Source organism: Euprymna scolopes, chromosome 25 (genome assembly GCF_053919585.1).
Source record: "Euprymna scolopes isolate OS-2025 chromosome 25, ASM5391958v1, whole genome shotgun sequence".
NCBI lineage: Eukaryota > Metazoa > Mollusca > Cephalopoda > Sepiida > Sepiolidae > Euprymna > Euprymna scolopes.
The window spans coordinates 26,510,929-26,538,353 of record NC_136506.1 but is presented as its reverse complement, the minus strand read 5'-3'; the positions used below and the strand labels follow the sequence as shown (position 1 = coordinate 26,538,353).

At 34.6% G+C, this 27,425-nt stretch overlaps 1 protein-coding gene across 2 annotated transcripts in view; it reads left to right on the top strand.

Moving 5' to 3' along the window:
• Positions 1-27,425, top strand: part of LOC145247303 (GPI-specific phospholipase A2-like PGAP3) — a 177,918-nt gene that overhangs the window by 59,614 nt on the left and 90,879 nt on the right. The window contains exon 1 of one of the 2 annotated variants that reach the window (XM_080108926.1): positions 4,687-4,785. The exons of the other annotated variant lie outside the window; for it this stretch is intronic. The gene's annotated coding sequence lies outside the window, so the exon portion shown is untranslated. Of the gene's footprint in view, positions 1-4,686; positions 4,786-27,425 lie in introns of those variants that run through there. 2 annotated transcript variants of the gene reach the window in all.

Below are 27,425 nucleotides of genomic sequence, written 5' to 3'. Positions count from 1 at the left end.
AAGGGAAATTATTGATAGTGGTTGTAGCTAGACAAGTGTCTCTTTGTAAAAGTTATGCCATATATAGGTTCTTTTATGGTGACCATCATCGTTCAACTTTGTCAGGGCTGCTGCAAAAAAGTTTTTTTTTTCTACTGAGCCAGAAAACCGCTCACACTAGTGAACATCCCACATCCTTAAAAATCCACAACTCGCCCATGCATAGAGCACTACTGCTACATCTGGACTGGTGCATCCAACATCAGTCTCTTACTCCCAAACAGGGTTCAAGAAAGAGTTCCAAATCCAACAGGTACCACACCATCAGCCAAGCTCCAACCTTCATTCCATTGTTGCACTGTTGCATCCCTATGCCTCCCCATGAGTGCTCCAAGTCCAATAGAATGCCCTCCGATAAACTCATATCAGATCCCCCTCCTGCTCTCGACCAACCCAATAAGCAGTATAATCCCATCTACTTGTGTTTTTATCTAACACAACTAGTTAAGAATAATCTATAATATAAATATCAGATGTATGTATGTATGCCTAAAACTTTTCACAGAGATGACGGATTTTTACGAGATTGGTATTGTTTTAAAGCTCGGCACTTCGGGTACCAAATATCGAAAATTCTCTTTTTGTAACTTACTAACTTCTCTATTTATAGATTATGTGAGGTCATTCAGGGCTCTATGGACAAATTCATCTTTATTTGACCTTTGACAACTAAATATTTTACTAGCCGAATAGACAAATTACTAGCAAAACTCAGCTGATTTTTGGAATATGACATCTTCGTTTCATGACGTATGTATATCATAAAGATTTTTCTGTATTTTTTTTTTAAAGTTTAATTCTAAATATTCAACAAATTTTATGTTGATACTTGAAGGTATAAACCTAATTTATTCAGGTGCTTTTTTTTTTAAAACAGCCTTCGTTAAAAAAAAAAAAAAGAGTATATTGTTTTATTAAACTTTCATTGTTTAAATTATTTTTTAAAAAAAAGTTGACAAGATATTTTTAACTGAGTAGTGAGCTTTGGATGATTGTCAGTCAAAGAAATGCAATGGCCAAAAGATAAGCGTTTCGTTATTTCTAGTGGCCACTTTGAAAAATCACTCGCAAATGCGACTTTCACTCGCAATGTAGAGCCCTGTCGTTGCTGTAGACATGCAACAAACTGACCACTGTTCAAGGTCATATATGCTTCTTTTCCACACATCTATCATTCAGTGTGGTGTTATCTCTTAAAAAAAAAAAAAAAAAAAAAAACACTTTTCACATCAATCCTTGCCGACAATCTTTAAAAGTAGAAGTTAGTGTCCCCAATGATGCTGGGTTAAAACAAAGCTGAAAGGGAAAAGATAACGAAATACCAAGGTTTTATGAATGATATGAAAAGAAACTGGAATCTAAGGAAGATCTCTATCATTCCAGTTATTATAGGAGCAACTGGACTCATGAAAGAGTTTTAAAAAAACTACCTGGCAAATATACTCTGTGAACCAAGTGCAAGAGAGATTCAAACAATTGCAATTAAAGGGACGGTGGGAATCTTAAAATGATCTCTCAGTTGGAATATCTAAATTAGCATGTGGTAGGATACTTCATCAACAGCTTGAACAATCTGATGAGAAAATTAAAAAACTTAAAAATATAAAAAAAATTATACTCCCCCCCCCCAACCTTTTTGTGATTTCGGATAATAGGTCTAGTTAGATTATTGAAACCATAGTGGCCTTCATTTGAAAATAAATAATAAAAAAAATTTTTTTCTCGAATTAAAGTATAATCTTATATCGATATACCGACATTTTATCATCTGACATTTAATCACTCGGTTGTTAATCACGGAATATAATCACTAGAATTTAATTACGTTTTTCATCACGTGGACACAAATCACCCGACACCGAGACAATCACTTCCCAAGGAAAAAAAAAGTTTATTTTTGTAATAATGTTATTTATGTAATTATGTTTTTATTACGTTAACTTTTTAGCCCCTTCGACAATTTTGGGGTTATTTTTATGAGAGATTAAAATCTATAGGGTAACACTGCCCCCCCCCCCCCCCCGCGCCAATCATGTAAGGGTTAGGGGAGAAGCTATCTGTTCGCTTAAAGTAAATATCATCCATTTTTTATTTTAACTTAACAAATAAACAATAAACATAACATTTATTTTAATTAATTTATCTTTTATTCAAAAAATGTAAACAAATTTTCTGCAAATAGTTTGTTGTATAAACAACAACAATGAAAATGAGGACAATTGTTCGCAAAAATGGATATATAGATAATGAAGAATAAACTTAAAGGATTCCAAAAATAGACAAATATAATGTGGTGAAAAAATAATAGCTTTCAAGCGCTTTCAGAAATCCTCAAGTGATGAAAAAAAAAACGATCTGATTAAATGTTTAGTGATTAATAGTCCGTTATTAATAGTCGTGTGATGAAATGTTGAGTGATGAAAAGACCGTAAACCCTTATATCGGCAATTTGGGGGGGGGGTTGTAACATCTTCATATCTGCCGGTTATACGCGACCTTCTTATTAAAGTCATCATCAGTCAATTTTAGCACCACCATGTTTCTCCCATTTTTGTCTGTAAATCGAGGGAGGAGGGGGGGGGAGATATGTCATATTTTATGTTATAACAAACCTTATATCTATTAGTAGAATACCTGTTCTAGGTCACCACCTTTATGCATCATTATGAAGATTAAAATAACGGCATAAACCCTATGTTTGCAATCCTTATTCCAATTTTTGTCAATCATTATCTGATTTTTATTTTAGAAAATGCCGAAAATTTAAGACATAAACTTAAGAGGTCTTGAGAAGAAATTGAAATTCACAAAACTTTGCTTAATTTGTATGTAAAATAAAGTCAAATTTAATACAAGTTTGAAGTATTTTAATTTTCAAATGGGAGTTTGTGCCCATATAGTGCGCTCTAAAAATCCTTTAAAATCTCCCCAAATAAACTGAATTTTTACAAAGGACATCCTTACTTACTTTACTCCCTTTTGCGTAAAATTAAATCGAACTAAATATAGCTCACATTATTCACTCTTACACCTAGTAGCTGATCACTGTGAGACTTCTACTATTCAACGTTTTATTTTCTAAAATTTATTCAATATGAATTTTATATAAATTTACATTGTCTCGTCAACTTCAACGGCCCTGACGGTGGGGCATTAGAATACGCCGACTGTTCCCCTGCATAGGGTAAAAGTCCCTCAATGGGGGTCCTGGATATGACCTTAAACTATATCCAGTGGTGAGGCCCCAGCTTGTGGGCTTTGGGGAGTGTGGAGCCACTCTTTAATTACCATTGCTCCCAGGTCCACTCTGACCCGGAGTGGTAGTACCTGTTAGGGTCCCAACTATGGGTTAAATAGAAACCGACATGAAAACAACAAATATATTCTATTAAAAAAATTTTTCTTCAAAATCTTTGGATTCGGCATTAAATAACCTGAAAAGGGTTGATATGCCGTAAAACAAAAACAACCAACCAACCTCAACTTCATTTTGCATACCCAAAGTAGTTGCTTCCCAAATATATTTGTGAAGCCTCGAAAAGAAAAGAAAAAAAAAGACTGAATAGACATTGTGAGTGAACAAAACAGGAACTTTTACCATTTTTGATTCACAGGATGCATCAGTGTCTGTATGAATTTCCAAAAACGGAAAAGTAAAGGTATCGTATTATTCACATCATACCCCCCCCCAACATTGGAGTACATATGAAAAGATTTCAAAATCCGATAAAATCACACAAAAGGCTTCATTTCTGAGCAAATCTCGTGCCATTTTTGGATTCCTCAGATCTAAAAAAACTTACCTGAGTGAATTTTCAGGGTCACATGTTCTGAACTGAACTGAAAATATTCAAGAAAATATAAGTATTAAAATCTCGTTCGGGGTCATCTTACATAATTTATGCAAAACGGAAAATGCTCTAAATCAACAACTGTGTGAAGTTACGTGCTCAAATTTCCAGGATTTCTTAGTTTTTATGATGTCCATCTGTGGTGCAAGTCGCAACAAAAGCAGAGTACATGGGTTTCAAACTCCTACATTTCCGGATGATTAGATGGAATCACCCTTACAAATTACGATGTTTCTCGATATATAACGATAATGGAACAAAAACAATCTACTCCCGTGGATTAAATGAAAGATTATGATAATGCCTGCTAGGCATTACTTATCTATCTTCTAAGTTGAATTTTGTAAAAAAAAAAAAAAAAAATATAAAATAAAATAAAAAAAATCACCAGAATATTAGAATTCAGCTTCATATGCTTTTATTAATAAATTTTAATAACAGTACCAGTAGCTTATGCCGGATCCAGGAGAACACAATTCTTTCCCAGGCAACGCCATGTGTTGCTGCTAATCTTTTATAGTATCTTCAAATTATTACTACTGGAAGATTTCTTTGGTCTAAGTTGGTCCATTTAAAATTACAGGAGTAGGAGTCGAATGTTTTGGCTACCGACTCCACAGCCGTGTTGGGTAAATAATTCCAGATTGTTTACACTGATAAATATTTACTTTGCATGAGGTTTTTTTTTTTTTTGTTTTTTTTTTTTTTCTGCATTTTCCTTTCTTTTCTTTTTTTTTCTTTTTTCTTTTTTATCAAGATCTTTCTCTCTTTGGACAACAGTGGAAACTTTTCTGTTTTCTTTTCTTATTGCCTTTTTGCTCTTTCTGAAAAGATGTGGATATTTTTCTGCCTTTCTGTTTTCAGGTGGTCGATGATGTGTTTGTGTATCTTTGAGGTGAGATTTTTCTTTGACACAATCACTGTGCACAATATTGTAGCTATATTGTCCGCTATTTCTCTCTCGCTCGCTCTCTCTCTCTTAATAAATATATATATATATATATATATTATATATATATATATAATAATTCAGCTAAGTTTTGTATCGATATGATAAAAATCCGTATAATATTTACCGTGTTTATAAAATAATGCTCGATAATAAATATAGGTATTTACTTATAATAACAGAATTTTCTTTATACAAACATAGCCTGGCTACAAATTCGGAACATGTTTCAATCATAGATTTAATAAGCTTGACATTCTCAGACTAACAAGTCAGTTCTTTGAAAGAATAAAGATTTGTTGGCTTGAGGGTGTTGAGCTTATTAGTTATGACCGAAACATGTTCCGAATGTGTAGCCAAGTTATGTTTGTATGAATAAAACTTGTGTGTGGTCGTATTGGTTGTATGAAAATGTGTTTATAGCAGGTAAGCTACACAGAAACATCTGTTTCATTTCTGAAGAAAATCACGAGGCTAATTGTGTACAGTTTGCGGTTGTTTTTATCTCGAAGTAATGTTTTTTGGTTTTCCTTTGGGGATGAAACATGAACGTTTCTGTGTAGCTTACTTGCTATAAAAATATTTTATACTTTACAAGCTTATCGAGCACTGAAAATAGATACTTGTAATATATTACATTATTTTATATGTATGCATATGCATGCAATAGTAAATCATATAATGTATATGTAAAGTTAGGAGGAGAGAATCCGCACTAGAGTACTCAGTCATTAAGAAAAATTAAATAAGTGTTATATGTATGTATTATAGAAGATCAAGACAACATTGGTACCGTCGGTTTCAAATCCAAACAAAGGGGACCTATTACTGGTCTCCTATGCCAAACTTTTTTCAGCCGAGTCTAGCATAGAAGACCAAGTACAGGTCCTCTTTGTTTAAATTTAAAACCGGCAGTACTGATGTCATGATCTTCTGTAATAAATATCATCTCCCACTTTGCGCATAAATTGTACACAAGCATAAATACACATGCTCTTAAACATACAATATGATCATACACATAAATATACACCTTGCACATACAGTACACAGTCACTTGACCAAGTACATACTGGTGCATATACTGCATTGCACCTACAGGGTACATTTTTGGATTAATGCACACTGTATACTCTCATAAATACACACGTTTATGCATACATTGCCTATAGACATTTTTGTATTATTACATAGATTGTAAATACTCTCTCTCTCTCTCTCTGTACGTATATACTTGTCGTACACATGTTGTACAGCCTTTGCTTTTCACATATACAAACTATCACTTTTGTTCGTAGAATGACATTCAATACTTGAGTATTTGGCGTGTGGAGTTTCTGTATAAGATTTAATAAGCAATCATTTTATTCAATATGATAAGTAATAATATATATAAAGTATATAATAAATATATAAAGTAATAATATATATAAAGTATATAATAAGCAATCATTTTATTCAATATGATATATGAAATTCAAGTGAATATGATATATGAAATTCAAGTGAATATGATATATGAAATTCAAGTGGATATGATATATGAAATTTAAGTGAATTGAGATTCGTGTTAATCGTATACAGCGTTACCCAGGATTGCTATTATTCCCCATGTATTTGGAAATTCACAATAAAATTTTATTTTTCATTTATTGAGATTGTCGGACTGACTTCCTCATCTTGGTTGTTATAGTCACAACGTTTCAGCCGTTTTGCCCTCTGGCCTTCATCAGGTGTTTTGTATCGAACATGGGAACCGTTTGTTAGGAGTCTCGACCCCCAACCCTGTATTATTATTACAGGGGTACCGTGTTCGGACTCCAGCTAGGCTCTGGGACATAGTTGCTGATTCTCTGTTTTGAATGTTACTTTTTACTGCCTTCGTTCAGGATTGAACTTGGCACCTTTGGGTAACTGTAAATTTTGATACAACGTCTAACACAGTACCCCCGTAATAATAATAAAGGTTTGGCTTTGAGATTCCTAACAAACGGTTCCCATGTTCGATACAAAACACCTGATGAAGGCCGGAGGGCAAAACGGCCGAAACGTTGTGACTATAACAACCAAGATGAGGAAGTCAGTCTGACAATCTCAATAAATGAAAACACCTCATCTCAAAAATACATACAATTAAAATTTTATTTATTTTTTAAGATTTGATACTTTTGCTTTACGCATAAATTATTTACGAATAATTAGGAAAATTACTTCATCTACCTTCTGAGAAGCATAAATTCTTTGAAAAATCCATGGATTTTTATTCTTTCTTTAAACCCCCGATTATTATGATAAACTTGTAAATACGTAACTTGACCTTTTATTTCAATAATGAGCATTAAGATCTAATACAAAATAATCATTATATTAAAAAATATATATTTATATATAATATAAAGAATATAAAGAAAATAGCTCCAAATCTTTAGGCAGAGATCGTTATTATTTGATGGTTGCACTGACTGGCGTGTTGTATTCGACTTAGAACACTGGATCGTATTTCCAACTGAAATAACGTTAACGGATGAGCGTCCAGATATCATTTGGTCTGTTAATTTGAAAAAAAGTTTTTCTCATTGAATTAACGGTTCCATTTGAAGAAAATTTTGATTGAGCACATCAGGTAAGATGGAAAGATATGAAGATCTGCAAGAAGAATGTATCAGAGATGGCTGGAAAACCATTGTATTTCCTATCAAAGTTGGATGCTGAGGTTTTATTGCAAACTCGGCCTTCATGTTCTTTAATAATCTTGGTCTTTCTTTGTCAAACAAGAAAAAATACATAAACAAAATACAAGACAAGGCTCTATTTACATCATCGTGGATATGGAAATCCCACAGATTGACAACAATCCAACAAAGTCTGGTGGTATCATGGAATACTGCTGGGGCGCTCTGGGCTAGTGGTAATGATGCTTTGGCCCTGAAACCATGCCTGAACCCAGAGTCTTCATCTGACGAAGACTTTGTTGGAAGCAATGCTGCTGTAAAAGCAACAATTATATAATTTTTTTATAATTAGAATATATGAATAGGTCAAAGCAATAAATATAACACAAGTTTTAAATTTTAATGGGTTTTTTCTTTGCAGGGGTATGATACAGATTCAGTCACACCCTCTTAACTAGTATAGCTAAAAAAAAAAAAAAAAATTTAAGCGCTCATGTTATATTCCCTGTGGCCTAGAATATATATTCCATAAATTCACAAGGAGTTCAATAGTTCAGGATTTTACCAAGCACATTATTAAAGCTTATGCGTGTGCAGCGATCCTTTCCAAAATGAATTGCTTAATGTGGCTCAAAATTTGATGTAGACCAATTAAGATTTTTGTATCCAACTTTCAAAGATTTTTTAGGGAGAGTTTGAGTGGACTCCTCTTAAATGTTAATGTTTACAAAAAATATACGCATGTTATTCTACTTGCCATATTGTTTTTAAAAACATATTCAGAAGGTTATAATGATCCGTTAATTAGTTTAGATCACTCTCTCTTTTATATATATATATATATATATATATATATATATATATATATATATATATATGTGTGTGTATATATATATATATATATATATATATATATATATATATATATATTAATATGCTAAGGCATTTTATGTTCCTACGTACATTATCACTTTTCATACATATTAAAAAAAATTTTTTTTAAAAATGAGATCGTTCGCTCGGCAAAAATGTTTGGTAATTAATCTGATCTCACTAAGGCAAAGTCTTCCGACTTTACCCATTTTGAAATGAATTGTTTCAATATCGAATTATGTCATCCTGTCGACTAAAATCATACAATTTTAAATAAAAACATTTGAAAAAGTGACATTAGTTTTATTGATTTCAAGAATATTTAGTTGACAATTATTTTTGATGCCAAGACGGAATTTTGTTTTAAAAAGGATTAGATCCCAACAATTTTAAATGGACATATATTCGGTTTTATTTATTTTAAGACTATTTAGCGATTAAGTTTTATATGCAAGAAGTGATTTTTTTTTTCTTAATAATATTTCTTATTTCAAAAGAACTTTTAACAGTAAATCCTACAGATTGATGTAAAAAAACAAACAACAAACAAACAAAAAAACCCGTGGAATTTCTGCAGAGTTTTGCTAGTAAATGTTCAAGTGTGTGTGTTGTTCGTTTGCATGTTACATCTTATTTTGTTTCCATAACAACAAAAACATCACAAGATGAGGCTATATGTAACTACTTTTTTTCAGAAATTTTATCCATTTCAGAAAAAAAAAAAAAAAAAAAAACTACCCCAGTTTCATTCTACTCCAGTCGAAGTCCCCAGAAATCAAGGGACCTCTCCCTTCCTGGGACTAACACTCGATCTCTATATAAAATGCATAGATATTTTGAATGATCGATTAAAGTTCTCCTTTACTAATTAAATATTGAGCCCCTATTTACAATGTCTCCCCACAAGGGCAGTTAGACACCAGGGTCGTTTTTTAACGTGGAGAAAAGGAACAAAAATAAAGAAATTGTCTCAGTCGTGAAGGATTTTTCCTCCACTGAGAGAACAAGAAATTGAAGTGCAGCGTCTGAAGAACAGATAGTACACTTTGAGATATTAAATTTTTTATTCACAAAAAAAAAAAAATACAGATGGGAAGATGTACAAAAAATTTCCACTTGGATCTTGGCCCAAAGGCCAAGAACGCCTATTAAATATTGAGTTAGTAAAAACGTTGAGAACATAATTTTGAATGGAGTTAGTAAAGAAATTGGGAACATAATTTTCTTCTCCCGTAATTGACAATTTAAATATGTTATTGTATAGCTTTCTTGTGGTCTCTTTGTCTTACTGGATTTCAGGACGAGAATTTGTCTAGTTTGGTGGAGTATCCAGTCTTGGGCTATTACTTGGAGAAGGTGCACCATAGCTTGTAAAAAAAAATAGTGATGTCTAATCACACCAAGGAGATCTTATTTGGGCTCCAAATCATATGGGAACTTTGAATATTTGGTCAGGGTTTACTTGTACTAGGTAAAAGTATCCTCATGCCAGGTTGTCCTGACAAACCCGTGTATAGAGATATTCGACACTAGAGTATAGTGTCTAGTAGGCATTCAAGTTATCTCCGGCATTGTGTGTTTAATATATTTATTTTAAATTTATTTCTATTTTATTTTACTTCTGTTTTACTATTTTTGTTTTTAAATTTTCTTAGACCTTCGAAGGTATATTTAAGTAAGATATACATATCTTTTTGTTAATTAATATTAAATGTGTTCTGGTTTGAACTTGCATCTATAAATGATTTAACAATGTGAATGCTGTTATTTTTTATTTTATTTATTGGTGTTTGTGAACATCGCTTTTGAAAAGTCACTCGTATGGAAATTCCAGGATATATAACAAAGTTATGATTGCCCATGTGTCTATGAAGCAATCCATCAAGTATCTGGATGGTGTTAAAAATGGAATAAAAACATCGTCACTGGACTATTAACGTTTTAGTGTGTGTGTATATATATATATACACGCACACGCATATATATATTAGGTGCCTGGCAAAACCATAGGGGAGACAATCAAGCAAAAAAAAAACACTAAGCAAAATTCATCCAAAAGCAACAAAACAAAACCTGGCTTGCCAGGACACTATATATACGATACTTTGAGGTAATTATTCCAAACTATAGTATATATACAAATGTAGGCAAATTTGGGCATATTTTATTGGCTTGAAAATACAAGTTCTTTTTTACCAATCGTCATATAAAATTTTAACCATGTAATGTAATTTATAATCCTCAAAAAGCCGGCAAATTCTCATGTAGTTTCATTCTAAAGAACCAAAGATATTGTATTTCAATATTCAATTTGGTTACAAGTGTGTATGTCTGTGTATATATATATATATATATATATATATATATATATATATATATATATATAATGTCACTTGTATTATTATTCATCGGACTACTGTTCTCATCTTGAGTGTGATTTTTCACAACGTTTCGGTCGATATAACCTCCGATCTTCTTCCGGTGTATCTTATCAAACTCTGGAATGTTTCTGTCGCACTCAGGAATTTGGACGGAAATTCAGAAACAACATATTTAATTACCTTTTTTGGCAATTTTATACGTTCCAAATCTCAGGCTATCGATCAGAATTTAACAAATGAAGGCTTGTTTGATAGATAATGACCTGAATTGTGTAGTAGGCTTTGTGATATTTGCCCTTAAGGTCACACATTAAAGGGATCATCCATCATCTTAAGTTTATTTTTGGCACTTTTTTTTTTTTTTTTTTTTTTTTTACAGCCATAAAATGTCTCAATCATAGTCATTTGTTCTCCTAGTTTTGCATATGAATTGCAAAATGATATTTCACCAAAAACTCTAGCCTTGATGGAGGAGAGACTAAAGCTTGAAATAACAGCAAGGTAAGACGATTCCAAATATTCCTCATTTGGTTTTCATACATAAAGTAAATTTCAGTGTATAAGGAATATTTGATACTGGATATATTCAATTCATAATTGTACCCTATTTCTAAAAGAGTGAATATATAAAATGAGAAATATTTGGAATCAAGTCTCCCCTTGCTGTTTCAGATCATTTGAAACCATAGCAGCAAGTTTTAGTCTCCCCTCCATTGAAGCCAGAGGTTTTGGGAAAATATATATCCAATATGACGGTGTGAGATATTAGCCACTTTGTTTTGGCAGTCTATTTTTGTGGGTTCGTTTTTAGGAACATTACCTTAAGTGTTTTAAATGTCTGATTTTATAGATTTTTAAATTTTTTCTTTTCCAATTTTTTCCTTCTTTCGTACTGTATTTTGAACTTTGTAGGGGTTTTTCGAGGAATGTTTATTCGTCTCTGAAGAGTTGTTTAGTGATATGTGGATAATATATTCCGTTATCCAACAAAACGTGTGTAAACTGCGACATAATAGAAATTTAGCCATCTGCCAAAAATTAAAAATTGATTAAAAAAAAAATTCTGAATGTGAATTAATTTCTTTTTTTGCGTTTTTCGTTACAAACCATATAAGGACAATCTAGGAACTCGCACCATTTAGGGGAAAAGAGAAATTTTCAATTCAGTGCATCCGTTCGAAAGTTTTATTGCTATATACACACATGTATACATAAATAAATAAACGTTTCTGAATTTTTTAGATGAGGATTAGTTATTTATATTATTCATCGGACTACTGTTCTCATCTTGAGTGTGATTTTTCACAACGTTTCAGTCGATATAACCTCCGACCTTCTTCAGGTGTATCTTGTCGAACTCGGGAATGTTTCTGTTGAACTCAGGAATTTGGATGGAATTTCAAGCGGAACCCTTTATTTACTTCACGGGGGGTAGCGTGCTCTTGTTCTGTCAGCCATGACTGGATAGAGGTCCTAAGTAATTCGCAAATCCTCAGTGTGGCCGACCGAAAAATACATTTGCGAATTACTTAGGACCTCTATCCAGTCATGGCTGACAGAACAAGAGCACGCTACCCCCGTGAAGTAAATAAAGGGTTCCGCTCGAAATTCCATCCAAATTCCTGAGTACAACAGAAACATACCCGAGTTCGACAAGATACACCTGAAGAAGGTCGGAGGTTATATCGACCAAAACGTTGTGAAAATCACACTCAAGATGAGGACAGTAGTCCAATGAATAATAATATAGAATAAACATTTAGAATTTTATCAATAGTGTGAGTATGTAAATATATATATATATATATATATATATACATATATATTTCAATATGACACATAAACGATATGTACTTTATTAAATGTTATATAGATGGTTATTTGGCCTGTCATATTACAAAGGCAACAATTTGATTTATAGTGATTATAGTGAAAATACAAATTATCCATTTCTTAAATAACTTGTGTTATTTATTCATTTTTATTTTTTATGGATTTTTATAAGTCTCGTTTGCTGTTTAGGAAAATAAGATAGATTCAGCTTTTTAGAATTTTTATTGAACTTGGTGGAATCCCGAGCTTTCTAGTGATTTTTTTTTTTAATTTATTTTTTTAATTTTTTTTTATGTCGATTAAGTTCAACATTCATATTATCCTGCGAAGAGCAAGAGCGTTCCAAAAGTAATTCATGACACAACTTCAACACGAGATAAGACTTATCGTAAGTTTAATTATAAAATGTTATTATTTTTAAGTTTTTCAACAAATGCTTCAAAGAAATAATTTTTTAAGATGAAAACATAGAAACGACTATAAGCAACAATAATTTTTTTTTTTTTTACAGAAACAACTATGATCACAGACAATTTTTTTCTTTTTTAAAATTGGCATCACAAAGTGATTTTCTTTCGCCCTATTAATGAAAGCATCATCTGCTGACAGCTGATTGCTTATTAGCTAATTACATTGTCTTTTTCCGGCTGCTTTTCCATCAATTGACCGTAAACTGTTGACATAACTTTGGGTCGGGTTCTGGATCCGTATCAGTGTCAAATAGATTTGTCTTTTTAGATTTTTTCATCCAATTTGGTTCAGTTTGTATTCATCACTTTTTTTTTTTTTTAAATGGAAATGTCTCCAGACCAAGCACGAAGCCACTTGATATAAGGAGCTAAAAAGAAATTACTTCAGGGTCAAAAACTAGCCAATGATAAATGTTATATGGATAAATTCCAACTCAGAAAACAGTAGTTCTTCCCCCCTTTGTCAGAAACAACGCTAATAGGTTACCACTTATCAAGCTCTGGAGACGCCTCAAGGATAAGTGTTAAAGAGATCGTCAGTTGGACGATGATTGCCACCACAAGAGGACTACAAACAATGGATGGAATTGGCAGAAGATTGCTTAAGTGGAATGGATTATCCCAGAGGTTAGCGCTCACGACTATTTGTTTACATAAAACTTGAAGACAGCCATGTTGTAGTGAGTTGGGAAGCAGCCTTGTGGTATTTTGTTCTGCAGGTGACTTATTTTAGGAAACAAACTTTGTTCATGGAAGTTCTGTTTAGTTTTTAGAGAGGGGAAAAGAAAATTCTTTTGCTTTGAATGTAGCCAAGCAAGTTTTTACTTTGAATTTTTTACAATGGTAACACCTATCAGGAACATAACGATAAATTAGAGACTAGCTATATATCTTCCAAGTGAGAGGGGCTGTAGGGATAATAAAAGATTATACCCCACTTTTTGTTTCATTAAGGTTCCTTCATAACCTTCTTTGGCTAAATGCCCGTCAAAATCTATTTCTCTCCTTCCAATACTTTCAGGAAGGGGAGGGGGATGCTCGATCATGCTAATGTCAAATGATGAAGATGCTGTTTCTAAATTGCTCTTTACTTGGCAAAGACACATGCGCACACGCAGTCTTGGTTTTGGCTTGCTTCCGAGCCGACGATTTCAGTTGAATAGAAATCATCTGCCAATGTTGTATTAATAGATGACGGTTGCGGCTTTTCTGCTTTTTACTGTTTTCCATTTGGAAATTGACATTCACAGTTTTAAGCCAGCAATATCATTCCCCACTCCTGCTCTTTTTGGCAGTTTGTCCAGCTTTTCATGAAATCGAAAAGCTGCCAGGGGAAAAATCCTGACCAATGGCTCAGTTAACGAAATTGCTCTTCATTTGAACAATAAGATTTTTTTTCTTCCATTTTTTTTGTATTATTCGGATTATTCGGACTATTATTCTCATCTTGGTTGTAATGTTCGCAAGGTTTTGGTCAATTTGACCTTTTAAAGTGCATCTTTTTGTCAGAATTGGGAAGCTTATATAGAACTAGCGAGGTAGGGGCGCCCGCCTTGCCCGGTCATAAAATACACTTAAATATGATATTTTAATTTCTCCAGATTTCGTATATGTTATTATAGAAACATGATTTCAAAAGTAAAAAAAAAAAAAAAAACGTATTTGGGTGCCATCAGCAAAAATCGAAACCAGAAGCAAAACTGTAGCATTTAGAGCTGGTGACGTTACCACTGTACCAATGTGACACACATATAAATTGATTAAAAATAAACTCAGATGAATGTACAAAATGTATAACGATTTTTTTTTTTCAGTTTTAACCCATTTTGACCCCTAAAAAACTATTTTAACAAGCTAAAGACCCATAAAAGAATGGTCCATAAAAATCCAATCATTTGAAGCCCCTAGTGCCGGTCCGTGACTTTTAGTTTCAGAAGAGATTGTCTGTTTTCATATTTTCAAACTGACATAGTGAGTTTTATAAATTAGATTTTGAACTGGGTCCTTATTCACTCCATAAGAGTTAATTGTTCTCATTCTATCAGCCGGTAGTAGAGTTGTGTAACTTATTTATTCTTAGTATAGCTTGTAATGTGTATTGAGCCTTCAGCCTCCAGAAGACTGTCGGTTAGGGCTGTTATTCACTGCTGTTATTCATGTCATTGTGGGTTTATATATATATATATACCCATGTTGAAACAGATAAGAAAATGCATAAGCAGGATATACTGGTGTCTGCAGGTAATAATAAACTGACTTTGTGTCTAACTCTGCTCTCGTGGGGAGGTAATTAAAAAAATAAAAATAAATAAATCTGTATTATTATAAAATTCTGTGGATCTTGTTTGCTTGCATCTTGTCAACGATCGAGCGATTCTATCTTCTAAAAGAGGGATGTGATTGGTCGATTCCATCATTTAAAAATAGGATGACAGGTGAATTTTTATCCATATATGGGTGTGGGTCAGAGGCTAAGAAATGAGGGTGGAGAGTTGTATGTTTTGGTTTTGATTGTAGTTGATAGCACCCAAGTCATATACGAAGGGCGGGCAATAAGTAATGCCCCTGACCCACTTCCAGTTGTCTGATCTAGCTGAAATTTTGCATGTACAATGATTTATATCTCTACGGGTTATGTGGCAAATTACAGCTCTGAAGTAATTGTGGTTTCTGTTTTACAGGTGTTTGAACTGAGTCAGGTGTGAAATGGAGCCTGTTGAATGTCGAGCAGTGATCCGGTTTTTGTATTTGAAATGACGTACACCACAGGAGACTTTTGATGAAATGAAAGAAACTTGTGGTGATAATGCCCCATCATATGACCTTGTAAAACGCTGGCATCATGAATTCAGACATGGCCGGAAGTTTGTCGAAACAGCTCCCAGACCTTGTAGCCCCCTTTCTGCCATTGATGAGGCATCTGTCCATCAAGTTGAGGCTGCCATTTTGGAAGATCAGCGCATTACTATTCGCCAAATAGCCCAAGATGTCAAGATTAGTACAGGGTCAGTGGAAACTATCATTCATGACCATTTGCATATGCATAAGGTGTCTGCCAGATGGATTCCCAGGTTGCTCACACCATTCCAGAAGCGAGAGCGTGTCGAGTGCTTGAGGATGAATTTGGAGATGTGCCAAGAAGAGGAGTCAAAGACTGATTCAACAGGATGAAACCTGGGTCCATCACTATTATCCAGATACCAAAGCCCAGTCAATGCAGTGGAAGCACTTGGACTCACCACCTCCAAAGAAGGCAAGGGTGCAGTCCTCCACTGGCAAAGTCATGCTCACAGTCTTCTGGGACCAGGACAGAGTAGTGATGACAGATTACCTGGCAAAGGGTACTACAATTACAGGAGCCAATTATGCTTCACTTTTGAGGAAATTAAGGGAAGCTATCAAAATCAAGAAGCGGGGCAAGATCAGCAAAGGTACCTCCTCCTCATCCGGCGGTGGTGGTCTGACATGTCTATTTAAGTGGATGACCTCATCCTTTGAGATGTCATCTAGTGCGCACAAACACGATAACAAACATGAGACAAGAGTTCTAGTCGTATATTTCCTAATCTTTCTCATTTTTGATTTTATAACTGGCTGACGGCCAGGCCAAGAAGAATGGCATCTTTTCTAATCTTTCAATTTGGCAAAACAAATACAAGTAAAAAAAAATGTTAAATAAAATTGATTTTTTTTTTTGTTTTATAGCATTAAAAATATTCAAAGTAGGTCAATCAATTTAATGGAAAGTCAAAAGATAATATCCTGCAGTTTTATTTCCACTATTTATGGCATGCCTCACCATTTTTGAGATAAGCGTTTATATTATTTAAACTAGTGATAAGACGGTTCCAATATTTTTATGAATCCAAATATTCATACTGATTTTGTTCTAAATTACTGATTCTGATACAGTTGGCAATTCTGATTACTTGAAAATTTTTAGATGTCTAGTTATAGTTCTTTTTTTTTTCTTTTTTAACTGTAAAAAAAAAACCCATATAATGTGAACATATGTTTTTATTAAAGTAGAAATTTTTTTTTTGGGGGGGGGGGCATACATTGCAATTACAGTAATACCTTGAGATGTGAATGCATTAAGATACAATTTTTTTTTTTAAATATGATGTTACATTGTATCTATATTTACGCCCGATCAACTACTTGCAAGCGACAATTCCACTCTCCTCACTGACAAATGCGAGCTTTTAAAACGATGAACTGAGCATTTCAAAACATTGCTAAACGAGACGCCAGACATTGACGAACGAGCAATAATCAACCTGGAGCAGTTCCCGACACAGCACTGGATGGACAGATGCCCTGACTCAGATGAAATCTGCAAAGCAGTGCTGATGTTACAGGATGGCAAATCAGCTGGGTCTGACGGCATATACCCTGAGATCATCAAGCGAGGAGGACAAAAACTACTTAGCACTCTCTGCACAATCATACAGAATGCCTGGACCACTGCAACTGTCCCTCAAGATTGGAAAGATGCACAGCTAGTGACCATATACAAAAAGGGAGATCGCAGGCTGTGCGGTAACTACAGGGGTATATCACTGCTCTCAGTCCCTGGGGAAGTGTTCGCTCGTGTTCTCCTGAACAGGCTTACAGCGCACGCTGAAACTTTGCTACCTGAGGCACAATGTGGATTCTGTGCAAACAGAGGCATAGCAGATATGATCTTACTCAAACAGATCCAGGAAAAGTGTGTGGAGCAAAATATGGAACTGTACATGATCTTTGTGGATTTTACGAAGGTTTTCGATACGGTGGATCGAAACACTCTTTGGGAAGTCTTGCTGAAGCTTGGCTTTCCTGCACACTTCACCAGCCTTGTCAGAGCCCTTCATTCAGGCATGAAAGCCACAGTTAAGCTGAAGGGCGAGCTGTCTGATCCGTTCAACGTGCAGAATGGTGTCAGACAGGGCTGCGCCCTCGCTCCAACCCTCTTCTCACTCTGTCTGTCAGTTGTGCTTTGGCATGCCTTTAGAAATTCAGATAAGGATGTTTTTATACGATCTAGGCCGGGAGCAGACCTTTTCAATGTCAATGCATACAAATCCGCAAATAGAACAACAAAGATACTCGTACGGGAGCTCATGTTTGCTGATGACACCGCATTTGTAGCACATAGTCACGAGGATGCTCAGGACATAACACATCGCTTCGCAGGATCAGCCAAGGCCTTTGGATTGAAGATTAACATCAAGAAAACCGAAATGATGTACCAACAATCCCCTGGATCACTAGCAACAAGCCAACCAATTAAGATTCAAGACCAGGAGCTTTACAATATCAGCAAATTCAAATACCTAGAGACCACGGTCATGAACAACAACAAAATGGACGAGGAGATTTCTACAAGAATGGCTAACGCCTCCATATCCTATGGAAAACTCAAACAGAAGGTCTGGCAAAATAAAGACCTGACTTTCAGAACTAAATGCTTGGTGTACCGCGCCATCGTCCTCTCGTCACTCTTATACGGTGCAGAAACTTGGCCAGTGTACAAAGTGGTAGCCTGCAAGCTCAACACCTATATGATGAGACACCTCCGGCAGATTTTGAATGTCAAGTGGTATGACTTTGTCAGCAACAGGGAGATCCTATCACAAGCCAACCTCCCAAGCCTGTATGACCTGCTCATCCGGAAAAACCTGAGATGCGCCGGGCACGTAAACAGAATGGAGAACTCCTGACTACCAAAACCGATACTGTTTTCGCAACTGGAGGATTGGGGTACGAGGCATAGGCAGACCTAAGCTCAGGTTTCGTGACACCGTCAAACGAAATCTAAAGGACAGGTTGATCCCTACTGGAAGCTGGCAGACCCTCAGTCACGACTGTGACAAGTGGAGAATGATGGTTCACAGAAAGTTGTCTTCGGACACAAAGGACAGCACATGAATATTTACGCCCTAAGACACGACTTCAAAAATAAAACGAAAAGCTAAACAAATTTTTTAAAAAAATGCAAAACAAGAGTGTGTGTGTCCTAAGCTAGGCTATGCTATCTCAGCCCTCTCTTCCTGCCTCTTTCTCATCCTAGCTCACCTTTGTTAGCCATTAATCCCTGTCTCCATTGTAAGTTGGTTACAATTTTATGAATTTTTTTTCATCCTTTCTGTTACATTAAAATTTAAGTATTAAGCATTTAGTAAGTTCATCCAACGTTTTAAATTGTATAAACTTGCGCCTTTTCGGTTACAATATATTGTGTGGGTTGTATGCATGGTAACCTTGCTTCTCTCCATTCCTCCTACTTGCATCTAGTATGCTAGCACTCGTCTAGGCTGAGTACAACTGTTTTAGTTTTCGTTAACATTATTTTATATCAATTTCCGTGTCATTACTTTTATGTTCATCTTTTTTTCTTTTTTTTAGTGATTGTTGAGCATAATTTGAGCATAATTTGAGCAAGTTTCTTACCCATAAATGGATTAATTCTGTTTCTTTTAATTGAAGTTGGAATTATTATTTTGAGATATGGTTTATTTTCGAGATACGTAGGTGGCTATGGAATGAATTAAATTCATATTTCAAGGTATTACTGTATTATTTTGTACATTATAACGATTCATCCTCTTATTCTTTTTCCTGTAATTGATTGAAAATAATAACTGATTTTATAAACTTGTGACATTTTCATTAACATTTTTCAATAGTGCCATTTTTCTTATTCATCTATCCGTGCCATTTTATCTTATTTTTATGGTGGCATTTTTACCAAATTTGTTATTAGCCTATGTAGCCTCTACCAACTAAATCCAGCTCCTGCCCTGCTCACATGGCTTAGATATAATCCTAGTGGACCTGTTGCTACTGACAGGAGAAAGGATGAAGGCGGGACACTGGGACCATAATCAGTTGCTTTGGGTAGATGGAACTTGTCAGCTTTGGAAGGCAATCCCTCTAGGGAAAGGGAAAAACTTGGATTTCAAATGTCCGCTGTGGAATACCTGTGTGTATCATTCTAAAACTTTCAAGAATTTTAAAAATTAAATCCTCATCAGTTTAATGTCTGTTTTTCAATGCTCGCATGTCTTGGACAGATTATAAAAAATTGACTCCCAAGCTAACCTATCTCTGTTCATGTCTTTATTTATCCGTCTTTCACTCAAGTCCATCCTTATCACTTTGTCACCTGCAAGCTCAATTCTCCTAAATTTACCAATTCAACAAAACCTCATCCATTCTTTCAACGTGACGATACTAACAAAGGTTATGCTTCTGCACATCTTCCTGTACTGTCCAAATCTAATCTTCCTGTGTAGTCATACCAGTGAAAACTGCTTTTAAGGTAATAATTTAAAAATGAAAACAGATATTAAGATATATCTATTTAATGCGAAAGCTATTACAAACTTGAGCACAATAGAAAGCTGAAAAGGCCGTTTTCAGCCTTGAGCCTATCGAAAAAAGCCATTTTCGGCCTTGAGCCTGTTGAAAAAATATCCGTTTTCGGCCTTGAGCCTATCAAAAAAAAAGCCGTTTTCGGCCTTGAGCCTGTCGAAAAAAGCCGTTTTCGGCCTTTAGTATAAGACCAATGAAGATGATGTCTTAAATTTAGCTGTAAAAGACTGACAGACAGTACTGCTTTTAAAACTGCTTGGGCGTATCTAAAAATTATGTGATCATTCAATGTGCACATTAAGCAATGAAAATATCTCAAAGAAATATGGAGTTCCGACATCTGGACAAAGCTTTCTTTGATATTCTTGGACACATTTAAAAACAAATAAAAAATAAATGCTAAGTCATCACGATTAAACAAGTAAAAATTCTATAGAATAAATCATTAAAAAACAAGCTAAATATTTTTATAATTTATTTTCTAAAATCAATTAATGTTTTTATTTATAAAGTCATTTTGTTTATTCTTTTGGAAATAATTTAATTCTTTGAGAAAGAAACCATTCATGCATTAAGTCTCTTCTCGTTTGGCTTTAAAATAAACTTTTTTTTTTCTTTTTATGATTTGGATATTGTCTGCAAGGCCAGAATGTGTGTTCCGAAAGTGAGGGTTGCATATAGATGTACCCCCTTTTTTTAGTATGGATATGCACAGCCAAATAAGAGTTTAAATGTGTGCATAACATCTCCTCTCCCCAGTCTGGGGGGATCTGGATGGTATATTTCTACAGGATCTATATTATATCCAATTTGGTTCCCTGACAAAAGGAGGGTGGATCTGTAAATTCACCCTTGTCTGTTCGTCTATCTGCACTTTTCTCAAGAATTGGAATTTTTTGAAATTTTGCACAAACATTAAACATGATATGAGTAAAAAAAAATAACAGAATGGATTTTCCGGGAAAACTCCGGTTGCCCTCCTAGTTAAAATGGCTAACATTGACACTTTTGTGCTTATTAAAAAAAAAAAAATTAATGCCTTGGATTTTTATAAAACTTTCTGAAAAGTTGTAACTAACTGATTTCTGTATAATTTTGTTTGTCTATACTTCACAATAACGCTTGGGTGTGCCCCAGGGGCTCTTTTAGGGCTAATAAAAACATTCCATTTTGGGGACTATTTTACCATATTTGTCCAAAATTTTTTGTGTGTCTATTTAGTAGTTTTGCATGGTGCTGAACTCAAATTTAAAAATGTTAAGGCCTTGGGGACTTTTGGGGCTAAATTGGGGAGGGCAAATGCTGAACTTAGTCATTTTTTTTGTTATGCCTCGTTCACTGTGCACTCATGGGGGACCATGCATACTTCACTTGTTTTTGTGAGATTTGGGGTAAGTCGAATATGAGTATGTGTTTGTGGGTATCTTTTCATTATTTTCCTTATAAAAATTCTTTCATGCTTGACAACTCTGACTGTTTAGTGTGTTCTGAATTTCTTCAGGAGTGGCAAGTGTTAATTCTCTGCTTCTGATGGCTCCCTTTGATTCTCAAAGAACAAAACTAAAACGAAAGACCGAACTAAAGACAAGACAAAAAGCAGAAGAAATGGAGAAATTAAAACCCGACAAAAACATGCAACCAACTTCTAGAGCAAGAACCACATTACTCAAAACAGACTTGAGGAAATGGATATGGAAGAACAAAGATCAAATACTAACAGCTAACAAAAATTAACACGCTAAAGAGCCGGACAGTGTAGACAGCATAATGGAAAAACAAATCCAGACTCTCTCAATAAAAATGCCAAATAAAACAATCCTACAATGAAACAGTTCTTTTCTCCTCTCTGGAGCCTGTGACTCATAGAAGAGATGTTGCTGGCCTCTCTCTACTCTACCATTATTTCATCTATCCAGTGCAGTTGTAGCCGAAATTGAACTCCTTACATAAGTTTGCAGTGTAATTCAAATCTAGCTGAATACTTGATGCTTCGCCAAGGCTATCAAGAGTATTTTTTATTGTGACGCCATGACTAGACGGGGTGCCTACCACAGCTTAAGAGAGTCCCATTTACCCTTAAGAGAAGGATAGATCGCGCCAGTTTCTCAACTCGGTATTTTCCCTTGCAGTCCCCAGATAAAGGAGGGATTGGACCTAGTAATTTACTCCCATTCATTTGTTGCACTTTTCTCGATAACCACTCCTTGAAACATTAGTCATGGTGAAAGTAAATTTTCAGTTATGGAGGGAGACTCTGCATGCTTGGCTTGTTTTCATGACAGGTGCTCGACTGAATTTCACTCAATGGTTCCCTCTGGTATGCCTTTCACGGCAAACAACTATCAGCAGTTTTCACTTTACTTTCTATCTGTGCCTAAATCTAAGTGAAAATTTCACGAGCAAAGGGTTTCCTAAAGCTGCTTGTCTGCGGAACATAATACCACAAAACTGCTTCCCGGCTATCTATGACATGATGGTTTTAAAGTACAATGTGAACATGTTCTTGAAGAGCCATCCTCTAATATAAAATTTCCATTATCGTAACCATTAATTCTTATCCTTCAGTGGCCTCCAGGCCTTGATGAGCGGTAACTATATGAAGTAAAAAAAACAAAAAACAATAGAACCAATTACATAGAACTGCTAAGACTAATTTACAAATATAAACCCAGTTATATGCCTACAAGAAACTTTCTTCAAAGACATCAGTCGATTAAATATAAAAAAGCTATGCATTCGACAATCATATACACAATGATGGACACAGAGCTTCAGGTGGTGTATTAATTTTAATTAGGAAATACATGCCTCAACAACAAATAGCTGTAAACAGTGACCTCCAAGCGATTGCTCTTAAAGCAACAATACATGAAACAAACATTTGCTCAATATATATTCCACTACACAAACTCATTAGTGATATTAAAATTAATAAATAAATAAAAAAAACAAATCTCTAAAACTCCGTCTATTACTAGGTGAATTTTATAGCAATAGCACTGTTTGAAAACATAGGAAATGTAACGACCTAGTGTAACATAATCGTTACGCTCAAACAAAGGAAAGAAAGAAATAAAAATCCGAGTCAGCATTTTTCTCTATTTTTTTAACAAAAGCATTTATCGTTACTTTCGGCATCACACTCGATGCCACATGTTAATTTTACCTGGCTCGCGTTTCTCCTTCCTCTGACCACATGCCAGTTATAGCCGACGTATTCTCATCCTCGGCTTTACACGTCCATTTTCTTCGATATACACTTTTGCTTTTGCCGACCACGTGGTGTATTTTTTTTCATTTTTTTCTGCGCGCACACTTCCTAATTTGCATATGCACGTTTTTCGGCAGCTGGTAATCTTTTCACAAGCCAGCCATCCTTCGCTGCTGCTGATACTTTCCTACGCGCGCATGTGCACTATTTTCTACTAGAAAAAAAAAAAATTATCCATAACCTCTATATCTTAGATGATAAATCCCCAACACATCTAAATTTATATACTAGCTCATATTCCGCAATTGATATCACTATAACTGACTCCGCAAGCTACATGGACTGTATACGGAAGATTCATGATGATCCGTGTAGCAGTGATCACTTCACCATTATAATAGAAATCACTCAACCCATTAATGACAGTAACAAAACGCCCTATTGGAAATAAACAAAGTTAATTAGCAACAATTTAAATTGCTGTGCAATATAAGACTGGTCCAGTGTTTATATTATGCTGGTTTATCCCGTAAAAAAACACTTCTTTAAAGGCTGTTTAAACGTATTAAGTTAAAAAAAAAAAAAAATTATCATTCGTTGTTAAGGATTAAACGACGCTGGATTCCATTGTAAAAAATACCAAACTAACTTTTCATACACAGACGAAAATAATATTTTATTTGATCGCTAATTCCAAGGAACAGAACTTTCATTAAAAAAAAGTGAAAAAATCAGTTGCCAATAAAAAGAAATAAATATAAGAATAAAGTTTATGAATTTATTACGGTAGGTTGTTTGTTTTGATGAACACAAAAAAAAAAAAAAAAGAATGAACGGTTTTCGAAATAAACACCTCCAATCTCAGAAGCTGTTCTTAATATGGGGAGGTTGGGGGTGTTTATACTACGCTGGGTTATCTAAAAAAAAAAAATAGTTTATCAAAGGCTTTGTTTAGAATGATCTAATTCCAGAATAAGAGAATTAGCGGGCAACTAATCAGAGGGAGCAGATTTTCTCGAGGGAGACTTTATTTTTTTTATTCTAATACGGGAAAGTTAATTGCATATCTGTGTTTGTATGAGCCAGTTATGGGTAGTGTAAGCCTAGAATATGTGGAACGTGTAGACTTCATTCCAGTTTTGACTGGTAGCGGTGGTAGGATTAAATATTTAGAGAGAAAAATAAGTACCCCTTCCTCTAAAGATGTTGCGATTGTGATGGTGTTGCTCTTAGGATGTAATATAGTATTTTATCATGAATGAATGTGCCTGCAAGGGTGTTCAAAAGCTATATAAGATAGTGGCTATTAGGCTAGATATATTGAATTTGTATGTTGCATCTGTTGTTGTAAACCTATGATACTTTGGTCCAGAGGGGGATTTCTGCATGCAGTCATTTTATTATATATGGAAATGGAGACATTACTGATACACTGACTGAGACCTTCTTGGTAAATTCATCCCCTGACAACGATAACACAATTTATCAACTTCAAAATAAAAACAGAAGTTAAACTTTAACTTGGACAACACTGCAAACTTGGATATTTTACACTTGCAGAATTAAAAACAAAAAAGCAAAGAATTCACAACTCTGCAATTTGCACAGATGAAATTCATTATGAATTTCTTAATTACCCCCAAACGATTAAACAACTTATTAAATACTTTAAATCACATCTGGAAAAGTCATAATCTCAAAATCATGGAAACTAGCCACTATTATTCCTATACATAAACCAAGAAAAAAACGAACGTTATACAACCAATCATTGTCCAATAGTAACCCGTTGTCCATGCAAAACTGTGGAATGCATCGTAAATAAAAAGTCTGGTAATCAAACAACTCACCCAATGTAGATTCTGAAATAGAAAATCCACAATGCTGTCGTGGGGAGGAAAGTAAATAGGAACAATATTTAAAAAATAAAATATAAAAACTTAAAGAGAAAAGTCTGAAGAATTTATCTGAAGCAGAGAAACAAATAAACCAGAATCTTTCATTTGGATTTTGGAATCCACTTTTTTTTTTTTTTTTTAAACTCCTTTTTATCCCCAGGGACAAAAACAATTTTTCCAGGGTCAAATATTACATTTCCAGTGGATCATATAATCAACCTGAAAACCTCTATAAGGGAGGCAAACATTAAAAAAATTTTTTTTTTTTTTTAATTGGAAAAGGTCTACAAGAACACTTGGAAGTATAGCATCATGAAAAATCTATGTGGCATGGTATTGAAAGGCAAACTCCTGATCTTTATTAAGTCCTTCCGCACATAAATACAGAGTCCGAATTGGTTCAACTCTGGTAGAAATCCAAAAACCAGAAGAGGATGTCGCCCAGGGGGAGCATACTATCAGTAAACCTTTTCAACATCAAAATCAAGAGTATTAAGGACAGTCTGAATCCTGGAATCAATAACTATTTATTTGTTGATGACCTCTGTATTACTTCCATATTTGGGTATATGCGTACAGCAGAGTGCCAACTGCAACAGAAAATCAACAAAATAATCGGCTGTGGTAAATGCTTCAATATTTCTAAAATGAAAACACAATGTCTTGAATTGTAAGCCATGTTTAATTCCAGAAGAGTTTCCAATGGATAGCTATTCTGTACAAGTCCTGGATACGAAGGGTTTTTGGTTGATAGCTGTTCTGTTCGGACTTTAAAAGTTTGCAGGCAAAGAGCAAAAGATGTTTCTCATGTTGACACAAAAAAAAAGAATGCTAAAAGATTCAATATTTTTATGGAGCAATTCTGATTTCTGATTGGTTGCTAGCAGAATGTGGCTCCGTTTAATTGATTAGCTCCTATCGTCAGTGTCTATAAGTAGAACCTTCCAACTTTCGGTGATCATAGCCTCTTATATAAAAAAATATTGCAACACAATGTGTACATTTGTCAACTAAAGAAAATGCATAACAACTTAATACTGAAACTAGGTAGAACAGAAATAACCCTAGTTGACCAATATAAATTCCTAGGAATCTTCTTTGGAAAAAAAAAACAAAATTTTATCCCACGTACTCAATACCTGAAAGAAGTGTTACATAACCCTAAAAGTGCTTTGTGTAGTTGCTCACAAAGATTAGGGTGCTGATAGACAAACAGTGTTACGTTTGTATAGAACTTTAACTCCATCTAAACTTAACTATGCTTGCTACATATATGAGGAATTTAGAAAATCCTACATGAAAGTATTAAATGCCGTCCATCTCAAAGCCCTAAGACTTATTTTGGAAGCTTTTTGTACATCGCCAGTGGAGTCTCTATACTGAATCTGATAAACCACTACTAAGTCATTTTTTTTTTTTTTTTTTTTTTAAAGGAGAGTAGAGAACGTTTGTGGAAGCGTTGTCGGCAGCTCCCGTTACTCTTGTTTCTCTTTATTTGTCACTCAGTCCTCATTTTTTTAATGAGTGATTTTTCTGACAAAGGGAGAAGAAAAAGCTCTATTCTATTTTTCTAGGTTGGCAGTATTTTGCATGAACAGTCAACAGAGATGGCGGAAATTTTCTGTTCTATGTCTATCCTTGTAGCCATGTCACTAGTAAGGGTGCTGGAGGTAAACGTTTTATCTGGGCTGACGTTATCCGCCTGATAGTCAGGAACCCGAACCTTGGATTAACCACTAAGGAGGCTGTCCTATCAGCAGGCGCAAAGTACTGGGGCTGCTGTATTGCCATTTGGTGAATGGATTCTGGACCATGCAGTAGTCTCTGGTGGGGCCTCTCGATGCCATACTAGTGGGTAATTGTTACGGCTTTACCTTATGTGCTACAAA